Genomic DNA, 11914 nt, shown 5'->3' with positions numbered 1-11914 from the left:
AACGAACGATGAATATTTGAAGAACGATCGAGAATCTTCGCGTAATTACTCACGGAAACGTTACGGAAGCGCCTCGGCTTGGATTTTCTTCACGGAAACAATTTTCCTCAGCAAATTTAAGAGAATACGAAATGCCAAGAAGGCTGAACCCTTTTCTTCTTCACTCCTCCCCCTATTTATAGCAAAATAGGGGAGGAGCTTGCCAGGCGAGCTCAGCTCGCCCAGGCGAGCAAGGTTGCTTCCTCCAGAAGCAACAGCCTTCTGGAGGAAGGATCTGGAAGGCCCAAGTGGGCCAGATTGCTATTTGTACCCCCTTTTTTTACTAAATGCACCCCCCTTCTATTTTTTTGGTAATTCATTTTTCGTAACGTAACGATACTTATTTTCCTTCCGCAAGGTTACGAATCCTTACGGAATATATATTTACTCTTTTTTAGCTTTCGAAGGAGTTACGGAAACTCACGGATTACGCAAAAACACCTCTTTTCGATTTCCGCCACATCACGGAATTTCACGGATTGCGCTAGCCTGCTTCCTTTTGATTTCTGACACGTCTCGGGACTTCATTTATTGTGCAACAAAGGACGCCAAGTATCTCAAAGCGACTAACCAAAGGTTGCGTGTCATCAAGTAATAATTCCCGGACGAAATTAGGGTATGACACCACCCCCGTGACTGTTGGAAATGCTGGGGTCTGTGGTGGTGGCTTCGTCATGGCGGTTGGTGCACGATTGCAATCTCTCAAATTTCGCATCACTGCCATGACTATCGGAGATGTCGAGATCCGCGGTGGTGGCTTTATTGTGGCGGCTAGATGCACGGTGTGGTTGGAGATGCCAAGGCCTTCGTCGGTGGAGATGACAATGTTGTGTGGTTGCCTGTGCAGTGCAGATACAGTGGTGGTGAGATTAAAGGAGAGGGAAGAGAAAGGTAGAAGAAAAGGAAAGGGGCAAATGAGGAAAAAAAATAATTAAGAAACCTTGTAGTTTCTCACATCCCAAACCTTTACACACTCGTGGACGTCTTAGACGCAGAGGGTGTAGTCATCAGAGGCGAAGGCAAAGATGTCAACTTGAGGATGTCGTCCTTGGAAGGAGTTACGGCGGATGGGGTTGCAGTCAACGGTGTGGACATCGCGAGTGTGTTCCTAGAAGGAGCATATGGGGTTTGAGGATAGTGCCCAACAAGAGAGTAAGGGGATAAGTGTGATTTTAATCTAAAGGTGAACATTGGTTGCATTTTCATTTTTTATTTTTATTTTTTGTTTTTATTTTCAAAAGATTAGAATTTTGAAAATATGTTTGGTTTGACTTCTTATTTTCTGCTTTCAAGAAATAAAAACACTGAAAATACGTTTTTAAAAGGAAATGTATTTTTATATTTGCTTAAAATTACATTTCTTGCCACCGCGTTTTCATTTTACCAAAATGAGGTTTCTGGTTTCAACTGAAAACGAGATTTTATTGTTTCCAGTTTTTGGTTCATTTGAGAAAATATTTTCACTGAAAATATTTTCAAAAATCAAACCAAACGCATTTTCATCACCATTTTCTATTTCCAGTTAAAATGAAAACAGCCAATCAAACACCCCCTTAGCATTTCACAACATATGCTCGTCACCTTGACCAACAACACCTTCATCAGCTACTTGTTGCATATCAACACCAACGACAATACCCTCTCCATCCACCATTTATGCATCACCACCACCATCATCTTGTTCATTATTCCCCCAACCTAGATGTTCAACTATTTCAACTTTAGCATGGGGAATATGTTGGACATACATATGGACTTCAACATTTTGGTTGGTTGCAAACTTTGCTAGTTCCAATGCATGTTTGTCTTCATATTAGTTTCGACTCATCTTCAAAACCCTCATAAGAGACATTTGAAGTAAGAAACTAATACTTAGATTCTTAGAAAATGTCATCATTTTTTATTAGAAATGGATGATCATGCACACAAACAATACTTAAAGAAGAGTACATAAATAATCAGAACAAGAAACAACTTGACACCAAAAAGGGATATCCCCTTTATATATTGTTATGGATAACATTTTTTTTAATTGATATATTTACTAATTTTAGTTCAATATATTTTCTTACTTCTTATATTATTTTTTGTGCATTGCACATAATATATCCTATATTAGTAATATTAAAAAAATACTTAAGTTTAATCATTAGTGAAATAAAGAGTTGTCTTAATTTTTATTTGGTTTCAGTTTTAAAAGGTTTACATTAGAAATCAATGAAAATGATTCTTTTTTGTTATCTGAAGTATTTGAGTACATAATTTCAAAACTGAGAAATATAATTAAAATAAAATAATATTTTTATAATTAAAAATAAATATTTTCTCGAATAAAATTGACTAAATACTTTTAGGGCTAATTTGTATAGACATACTTTGGAAAATAGTATATTATTTTCTCATGTTAAAAAAATTGAACATCTTTAGTTAATAAATCATAAAAAAATAAAGAAAATGAAAATTTTAAAATTTATTATGTTAGGTAAAAAAAAATATATTCCAAATACGTGCACATAGAGCTACTAATAAAGAAAATAATACATTTCAAATTTATTTTAAAATAAATGAGCTAAATAATTAAAAAAAATAATATGTAATTTTTTATATTGAAAAGTAATTTTATAAATTAAAAACAAACATATCCATAATTTTGGTTTTTAAACAATTTCTACCAACATGAACATGTAACTGCAATACTTGCTCCCACATTATTAGCAAAATTACCCATTAAACTTTATCTTTGTCAATAGAATTGTTAATAAATAAATATCAACAAAATTTTGAGGAAAAAAAAGTATCAAAAGCCTTTCAAAACTAATTATGCAAGACCATTTACTCTTTTTTTTTTCAAAACCTAAATCAGATGTTTGCTAAAAGACAAAGTTGAATAGCTATATCCCGTTGAACTTGAAAGAGATGGTATCAAAAGAAAAACGCAAAATAAAATAATCTAAATCTTGTATTTTTACAATTAAAAAATTGAACTTGAATCATGTATTAAAATAAGACATACTAATGCCTAAAAAGAAGTTCAGTAAACTAACATAAAGAAGTGCATGTGTAATATATATATAACGTAAATTTTTCTCCGTTTCATAACTTCTTTGTTCTCTCTTCAATATTTTCTTTTCAATCTCTTTATTTTCTAAAATTCTCAAACTATTAATCTACTCCGTGTTTGTCTGATATATTTGTTTAAATTAAGTCAAGCAGTATTGTAATAAAACATATATATATATATAACTAAATTTTAGAGATAAAAATGATTACTCAAAATCTAAAATAAGAATGGTTACTCAAATTTGTTCACATAGTAAAAAAATTTCTTTCATAAATCAAATATATATATACACACACCAAAATTATGTTATTAAATAAATAAGATATTAATAAAGAAAATTAACTGATAAAGATGATACAAAAGAATTATAATAAATCAATGGACGACATTATTATTATTTTCTAATGCGAGCAGGGAATAAAACAATTAATTAATTTAAAATAATTCCTGAGCTGATTTAGAATTCCATACAAATCTCTTGAAATAAAAATATTTTTTCTTCGCCAATATAAAATAATTCCAAATCACAAACCTCTGTAGTAGTAGTAGTATAGTACCGATTTTTAAACGCTCCTGTTTTTTTTTTCGAACTTGCTCAATGGCCACCACTTAATAGCGTCATTGATTTCCCCCCTTTTTGAAAAATAAATAATAAATATAAACTGTAACTGTTTTCTTCACCCTCTCCCACTGTCTCCCTCTCTTTCTAAATCTTACCAAAACGCCTACACCATAACCAAAACGCCCACACCCTCTCTCTCAAAAACTCTTTCTCCTTCTTCTCTATAAACTGTAACTGTTTTCTTCTCTCCCAGATCTTCAACGCAGACATACAGTTTTGATAATTAAGATTAGAAAAATACTCTAATATCACAAACATAAAAATCAGGAGACAGAAGGAAAAAAAGGTGATGATAGGAATTTTTAAAAAACTTGTAAAACTAATAATAATTTTAAAAAATTATAAAATAAAAACATAAATTTTAAAAATAAGTAGATATATCCTTAATTTTATTTTTTTAAAAAAATATTCACTCAAATATGACAAAAAATTATGATAAAAAAGAATGAGAGAAAAGAAAGGTTAATGATAAAAAAAATTTTAAAAATATAAAATTCAAACTAATTTTTAAAAATAAAAAACAAATATATCCCTGATTTTGTTTTTAAAAAAGGACGAAGAAGGAAAAAAGAATAAAATAAAAAAGAAGAAACATAAATTTTAGAATACTAAACCCAGAAAAACAAAATAATTTAATTTATTAAATATATAAAATTATCAAAACTGGAAAAAATATTATTTTTTTTAAAATGCAGCATAAATTTTAAGCCAAATTTTAAAATTACTTTTTTTTTATATTTTAAAACTCATTCTGATTAGATATTACTTCTTAATTATGAAACTAAAACTGATTTTAAACTAATGGTGTAAACTGCAAAGCAAGTTTTGTAACTAACCATTTTTAGCTTTGCATCATAGTCATGTATGAAAATAAGAAAAGGTATGCATTTTTGTTATGTAGGAAGCGATATTAAATTCTAAGATCATGCGAAAATCAAAAAGCCTAAAGAAGTAGATGTGGTCAAATGTTCCATGGAGAAGATGATTATGTAGTTTTTTGGGTGTTAATGATTTTTTATTTTGGAGACTATAACTCGTGGCTTCATGATGTTGTAACTTTTTGTAGTGTAAATGATATATGACATCATTATTATTAAGTTGGCGGATAAAGATGCTATAAATTATTTTGGTTTAGTATGTATTACTGGTACATAAATGACCATATGTGGACCACATGTAAAGATGCTATTTTCGATATTTATTTATGTATGTAATGACTTATTAGTAACGAAAATTGCTTTATGCAAAAGTGCAGTGTGCCAATTTGGTTTTAGTCGTGTGCTACTAGAAAAAACATTTTAAAAACATTTTCAACAACAATGGTTCTTGAAAACATTAGATGATGAATTTGAATCATCTTTAAATTTAAAATCAACATCGTGCAAAGTCAAATTTTGTCACGACGATTCTCAACAAACGTTTTAGAATGATACAATTTGTAAAACGATTTTAAAAATTAAGGATTCACGATTTTTTTTAGAACCGTTTTAAAATATTTTTAAAAAAAAAGTAAAAAAAAATTAAAATAATGAAAATATTATTATTAAAAAAATATTATTTTCTTAGAATACAAAAAAAATTAAAATAATGAAAATGTTATTGTTGATGATTTATTTTGCTTTTATTAATTAGAATACAAAAAAAAAATAGAATATCTATATTCTATCGCCCTAACCGTAATACCAAAACCAAAATTTTAGCATGAGTATATTGATTAGGTCTAGGGCATAAGAAATGCATTCATCTAATTTGGTTTAGTTTTCACTAAACTGGTCTTAAATTACAAAAGCAAAGTCTCTTTAATGAAAGTGTACCGTGCACAAAGGCCATAAATTACAGATATTTTCTAAAGTTTATGGTACTTTTCTTTGTGTTACAAACTTGAATGATTCATGTCGGATCCATCTATTATGTATATTTGTTTAAACATACCCTTGGCAATTCCTTGGTTCAAAGCATTTCCTAAAGAAAGTATTGTTTGCATAATTCTCTTCAATTTGACAGAATTCCTGATTTGAAAAGAGAAAACAAAATCGCAACATCCAAAATGTTATTTTTCATGAAAAAAGAGAGAAAGGAACCAAGTTGCAAAAAGATGTTTCTATAAAAAGGAAGATATCATGCCTCTTTTGAAGCAACATTCACAACACTCCGTCTATTTTTAAGGTTAAAAACCTACATAAAAATATTAACAGGGTCAAACTGGAAATCAATTTAAATTCGTTTTTTTTAGTAAAGATGCATTAAAATAGAAATATTTCAACCTAAGAGTTTGAATCTTGAACGAAAAAACTCTGAGCTTGGATTCCACCCGTGGTACTTTCATCAATTCCATTAAGAACTCTAATGAAGAATTTATGAAAATATAATTCAGATTCATGCCAAGAGAAGGTAGAAATACAGTCTCCACCATGAATATAGTAATTACACTTAAAACTGTGTAAGCAATGCTAATAAAAGAGATCTAAAATATAGGCACTAAGCCAAAAATCATGAAACCCTATCTACTTGTTTGCATTGATCTTCCTAACTTATCCTTTTCCCCATTATAACCCTGTTGAGAATATAATAGAGTTATGAATTTTAAGAAAGATAGAGGAGACTCATTATAAATTGAACTCGGCATAATTATTAACCATAATCAATCTAGCAACCTTAGTGCTGTAGAAACAAAGCTTCAAGAATTATTTTGATGATGCCAAGGAATTTCAAATATCATTCAAGATGAATTTCAAGGATGAAGAAAGCAAGATGTCAAGCCAAACAAAGATCTCAAGATAAGAATTAAGATAGACTCTTAGAAAAGTTTTTGAAAAGCTCAAATGATTGGTCAAGTGAGTTTCTATCTTAACAAAAACTTTTCCAAGCATTTTACTCTCTGGTAATTGATTACCAGAGGTTGTAATCGATTATTAGTGGCCACAAAGTTTTCTGGAAATGTTTTCAAAGTTATTTTGAAAGTTTTCAAAGCTGTAATTGATTACCAAAACTATGTAATCAATTACCAATGCTTTAAAACGGTTAAAAATAATTTTGTAAGTGTGTAATTGATTACACATCATATGTAATCGATTACCAGAGCTTTTGAACGTTAGACATTTGAATTTTGAATAAAATTAACTGTGTAATCGATTACGCCAATGCTGTAATCGATTACCAGAGAGAATTTTTGAAAAAATCTACCAACAGTCACAACTTTTCATTGGATTTTTGAATGACCATCAAAGGTATTTTAATAGGTGACTTGGGCACGAATTTTCTTCAGAGTTTTCACTATTCACAAAAGACATAATCCTCTCAAACAAAAATCTCTTATCTTCAAAAATTTCTTGGCCAAACACTTGTATTAATCAATAAGGAATTGAGGGCTTCATTATAACATCTGTCTCTTTCAAGAGAGATCATTTCTTCTTCTTCTTCTTACTTCTAAAAAAAAGGGCTAAGAGATTGTGAGTCTCTTTTTGTAAAGCATCTGAGCACAAAGGAAGGGTTGTCCTTGTGTGTTTCAGAAAGTGTAAAGGATTTGTGAGATAGTGGAACTTCCAAACGGATTTCTTGGGGACTGGACGTAGGCAACGGACTTTGCCGAACCAGTATAAAAACTGTGTTTGCACTTTCTCTTCCCTTAAACTCTTTTATTTATTGTTGCTTATTGTTTCTATTCAGTAAGTTTAATTTGAATTATTATTTAGGAATTCATTTTAAAAGGAATCTTGGGACTTGGGTTAAAATCAAAGTAGAATTTTTAATTGGGGAATAGTTTGTGATATTTTAATTCAACTCTCCATTCTTAAGATATCTGAGACCACTTGTCCAACAAGTGCTAGCTCTTCCAGTGCTAACACTGAACAAGACTTGAAAAAGAAAATGTTAATGGGCAATAGGCATTATATTCATTCATTCTTATGACAAGTGTTTGTGTTGTGCCTCAGTAGTGCCAGGTGGTAAGTGAAAAGGCATTGTTCAAACCAAAATGTGGAGGAGAAAGTACTATGTTCCATCTTTTCCTACAAAACAAAACATAAAATAGTGACCTAAAAGAAAATCAAGAAAATATATTGATTAAATTAAGAATCACAAAACCATTCTATATTATTGCTTCAAGCTAGCATTCTCATTTTATATTTCAGTCAATTAGAGCTCCGGAAACTAGAAATAATGAAGCAAATAAAAAACTAAAAAATAAAACCGCTGGATCAGGCAACAATCATGCCATTGACGTTGAGCAATAGTACCACCATGACCAATCCATTGGATCCCCAACACAATTATTTTTGCCCCGTGACCAACATACGAATATCAACAAGTAACAAAGTTCACCAAGTCAGTGCATAAGATGTAGATGGATGCAAAATCACCGTCAAAAGTCAAGCAAAGAACAACAATGGAAAACAAAGTAGTCTGATAAATATGTTTGTAAACTACAATTTCATTTACCATGACTAGTTCTTGTTAAGGAAGAGGAATGTTGTATGTTTGTGCCTGTGTCTGTGAACACAATAATGTTTAGAAAGTAAACACATGTCCACACTGTAATTTGAGTGATTACTCTAGCTGTAACCCATGTCAACATATGTTCACCTTTTTCAGTGACTGCATTGACCATAAGATTTCACATGTTGTAGTTCCCATGTTTTATACTCAATGAGAAGTGCAATATTTGAATTCATACACTAAAGATAGATACTTTAGAATTGAAAATATGCGTCATAGTCAATGAAACTCATAAAGGGATAATTTATAATCTACAATTCTATACATATAGCTTCTAAATATAGTCATTCAATAAAAGACCAAGCAAATTAATATTGTTGGTAGATTTATACGGGTAAAACTAAAAACACAACTCCTGAGAAATTCCTGCTGCAATTTTTTGGCAGATATTTTTGCTAACTCCTCAAATCAACTATATATTTTACAACTTACAAGATAAAAATAATTAATATATATGCTTAAGCTTGAGAACATGTTAGAACATATAATGTATGCATACAATCAGTCAGTTCATTAGTTCTAGTTTTCAAGTTTTCTCTTATTCAATACCAAATTAACATATTCTATCTCATATTATAATGTGAGTCTCAATATTTTTACCTTATTCTTGAAATCTTGTTGGACAATAAAGAAATTAGTGTAAATGTTGAAAATTATAGAGTAACCATAACTTCCTACTTTTTTTTTTCCAATATATAAACACTGGAGAGACAAATATATCAAATTCAAATTTTGTTCTTCTATATCACATAATGTGAAAAATAATACACTAACAAACCATATGGTATTATCTGATAATACTTTTTGTTTTACATTTTTGTTGCCCCAATAATGTAATACCTTCTTGTTTAGCAATAGTATAGATTCTAACACCAACACTGGATGAATTTTAAATTTTATTAATACATAGATATATACTTTTCTGATAAAATGTAGACCACATACTTTTGGTTGAAAAAATTATGTACATTTCAAAATCAAATAAAAAAAATAAAATCCCAATTAATTATTTTAACCCTAAATCAAAGTATTGTCGATATTTAAAAGTAAGGATGACAACTCACAGTACAAATACCTATGCTCAGCACAAGCTTTACACTGGTCGCAATATATGAGGCTCTTCAAATCTCCTTTATCACCACATATTAGACATATATTTTCCTGTCAAGTTCATTGAAACAATTATGGACACACATTCTAATATTAGGCCATGAAACAAGCTATAAGTTTAAATGTTCTTAAGATAAAGGAAAAACATTGTCTATCAATAGTCATAGATAAATTCTAACTTGACTGAATATTTACAGTGAACTGCACACAAAGTCAACAAAACAATCACAAGACCCAGTATTCATTATTGCTTACATATCCACTAAACATATTAAGAAAATAAGGGCAACACAACAATCAACAAAATGTAAAATCAAATATTCCTTAGCATATCTCCTATTGGAACACGTTAACAAATAAGAGCATTGGCGTTCTCTTGTTCACCTAAAGCAACTCAAATGTGTGTCATTTACAAGTTACAACAAGTTTCTATGAAATTGCAACTTATAGCTCACAAAATTTAAAAGGATTTTCAAAACAAGCTACAAACATTTAGAAATCAAAATTATTATTGAAAATGAAATTAAAAACCTGAAATGGTAATGAGCACGCTGAGATATCCCATATCTTGAATGACTTTGAGACCAACCTGTCTCGCAACCCAAGTTCCGAAAGTGAAATTTCACCATTAGCCGAACCCATGTTAAACACTTTGTGTCTGAAATTCTCCAACTTTCTTAAGTTTTCAAATTTCTTCAATCCTCTTAACCCATCATATTGCAAAACTAGATAACTAAATCCAATAGCTTATTTAACACACAAAACAAAAGATTTCTCTGCGAGAAGCACAATTCCCTTTCAAAACCCTAGTTTACCAAAACCAAACTCACAGAAGCCATTCAGAGAATCAATATGCACAAATTAAGAACAAAAGCAGGAAATTGAAGTTTGAGCAGTAAATCCCTCACTTCTTCGGTCTTCTTCCAACTTAAATCTAGAGATGGCTCACAGCATTCTTGCGGGTCAACCCTTTTGCATTGCCAAGTCCACCTCACCTCACCAGCCACGCCCACCCCAGCAAGGTCTCCATCTGCACCTCCATGTTTGCCTCCTCCATCGTGCCGCAGTTGATCTTTTGCTGCTACAAAGAATTTGATCCCGAGCCATCGTGGTTGACGTCATTGTCATCCTCCTCGTCATTGTCGTCTTCATCGCCGTTGTAGTGGTGGTTGTTGTTGTTGGAGGAGAGGGCCTGGTGCATGCTCCTGTTGTCGCGGATTATGGAGAATGTATTGCGTGAGGCACGGTTGATGTCGAGGAGGGTGCGACGGGACTCCAACGAGATGCTGAAGGCCGACGCATGCTCTGACAAGATGACAATGATGTGGTCCTCGTTGCCGTGGCACGCACCATTCATGTAGGTGAAAGAGATACAAACAAATTAAAGTGTGTGAGAGAGAGATAGATAGAGGGATACAGATAGTGTTAAAAATTTCAAAGCATTCGACGATGGTGATATAATTAACCGCCATTGAACTTGACTTTCTAATACAGTCTTTATAAAATCGTCGTCGTCGGAGTTGATTATATTATAAAATTTCCACCGCAACACATTCTAAAACGGTTTTTGGGAACCACCATTGTTTCGCTGTCATAGAATGTAGTTTTTTTAGTAGTGGTGTTTACATAATGGTCATGTTGTCCTAAATATATTTGTCAATTGTTAATATTTGGATATGGTAATAATATATTTGTCTTGATTCAAAATGAATTCAAATGCAAAATGTACCAATTCTTAAATAAATGACAAAGTAGACAATTAATGACAAATCCAAAACACAATCATCTTCTTACACGCAAACACATACACAAGCACTAATTAAAATGCAATACCACAATAACATTTAAAGCTCCTGACAATTACATTGACTTAGACAGTATCCTAATCTAAAGCAACATCATTCACTTCAACAACCCAAAATACACCGAACAAGTCACACAATCCTACCCTCTACTCGTGCAACAACTCATGACACATATCATCTCTCCAAACAAACACAACAACCAGGATAGTAAAGTTACAACAGATAGCATCTGCCCCTTCTTACTTTCAGAGTTCAGCTTTATTTGCATCCTCATAATCCTCTTCTTGTGCTCATCCATTGCTTCTGTAAAAACTTCATCAATACCACCATCAATTTCATCAGCCCAGTGAAAGTGGTTACACAATATCGTCCCATTGTTAACCCTCTCTGCAACATTAGCCACAAAAAAACCTAAATAAGAATAAAAGGATCTAACAAATTAGAAGAAAGACAAGGTATTTCACCTTCCAATTAGGGCAACCCCAAAGCAATAGTTCAGGATTTTTTGAGCTATGCGAAGTAACCAACACCTCCCTATCATCACACAAACATTTTCTCCATCCAAATATAATGGGTGTCGAGTATGATGACAATGATGCAGCACGGTCAGCTAAAGACAACCCTCTTGATGCTGATGATTCTACTCTATGAGGTGACATCGTGAGTTGGGGCGACAAACAATAGCCTCGTGAATGGTGGGGCTCGTGAATGAGGTCATGGGGTAGGATAAGAAAGCTTTTTAAACCAAAACCTATTAATATATAATGGGAATTTAAAATGAAC

The 11914-nt window shown here is 31.6% G+C and overlaps 1 long non-coding RNA gene across 4 annotated transcripts; it reads right to left on the bottom strand.

Annotated features, from left to right (window-relative positions):
• Nucleotides 1-7442: 7442 nt before the first annotated feature.
• Nucleotides 7443-11838, bottom strand: LOC102670525 (uncharacterized). 4 transcript variants are annotated; one of them, XR_005888359.1, is made up of 4 exons: nucleotides 11596-11838; nucleotides 9858-11518; nucleotides 9292-9377; nucleotides 7443-7729 (listed from the first exon to the last, which is right to left on the bottom strand). It is a non-coding gene; the product is annotated as an uncharacterized lncRNA (long non-coding RNA). The 4 variants fall into 4 exon arrangements; XR_005888360.1 differs by having other exon boundaries at nucleotides 9292-11518; XR_418101.3 differs by lacking the exon at nucleotides 7443-7729 and having other exon boundaries at nucleotides 7758-9377.
• Between the last annotated feature and the right edge of the window lie 76 nt (nucleotides 11839-11914).

This window comes from Glycine max, chromosome 14 (assembly GCF_000004515.6).
Source record: "Glycine max cultivar Williams 82 chromosome 14, Glycine_max_v4.0, whole genome shotgun sequence".
In the NCBI taxonomy this organism is placed as follows: Eukaryota; Viridiplantae; Streptophyta; class Magnoliopsida; order Fabales; family Fabaceae; genus Glycine; species Glycine max.
Note: the sequence above shows the minus strand (reverse complement) of the source record. Positions and strands in the feature narration are given on the sequence as shown.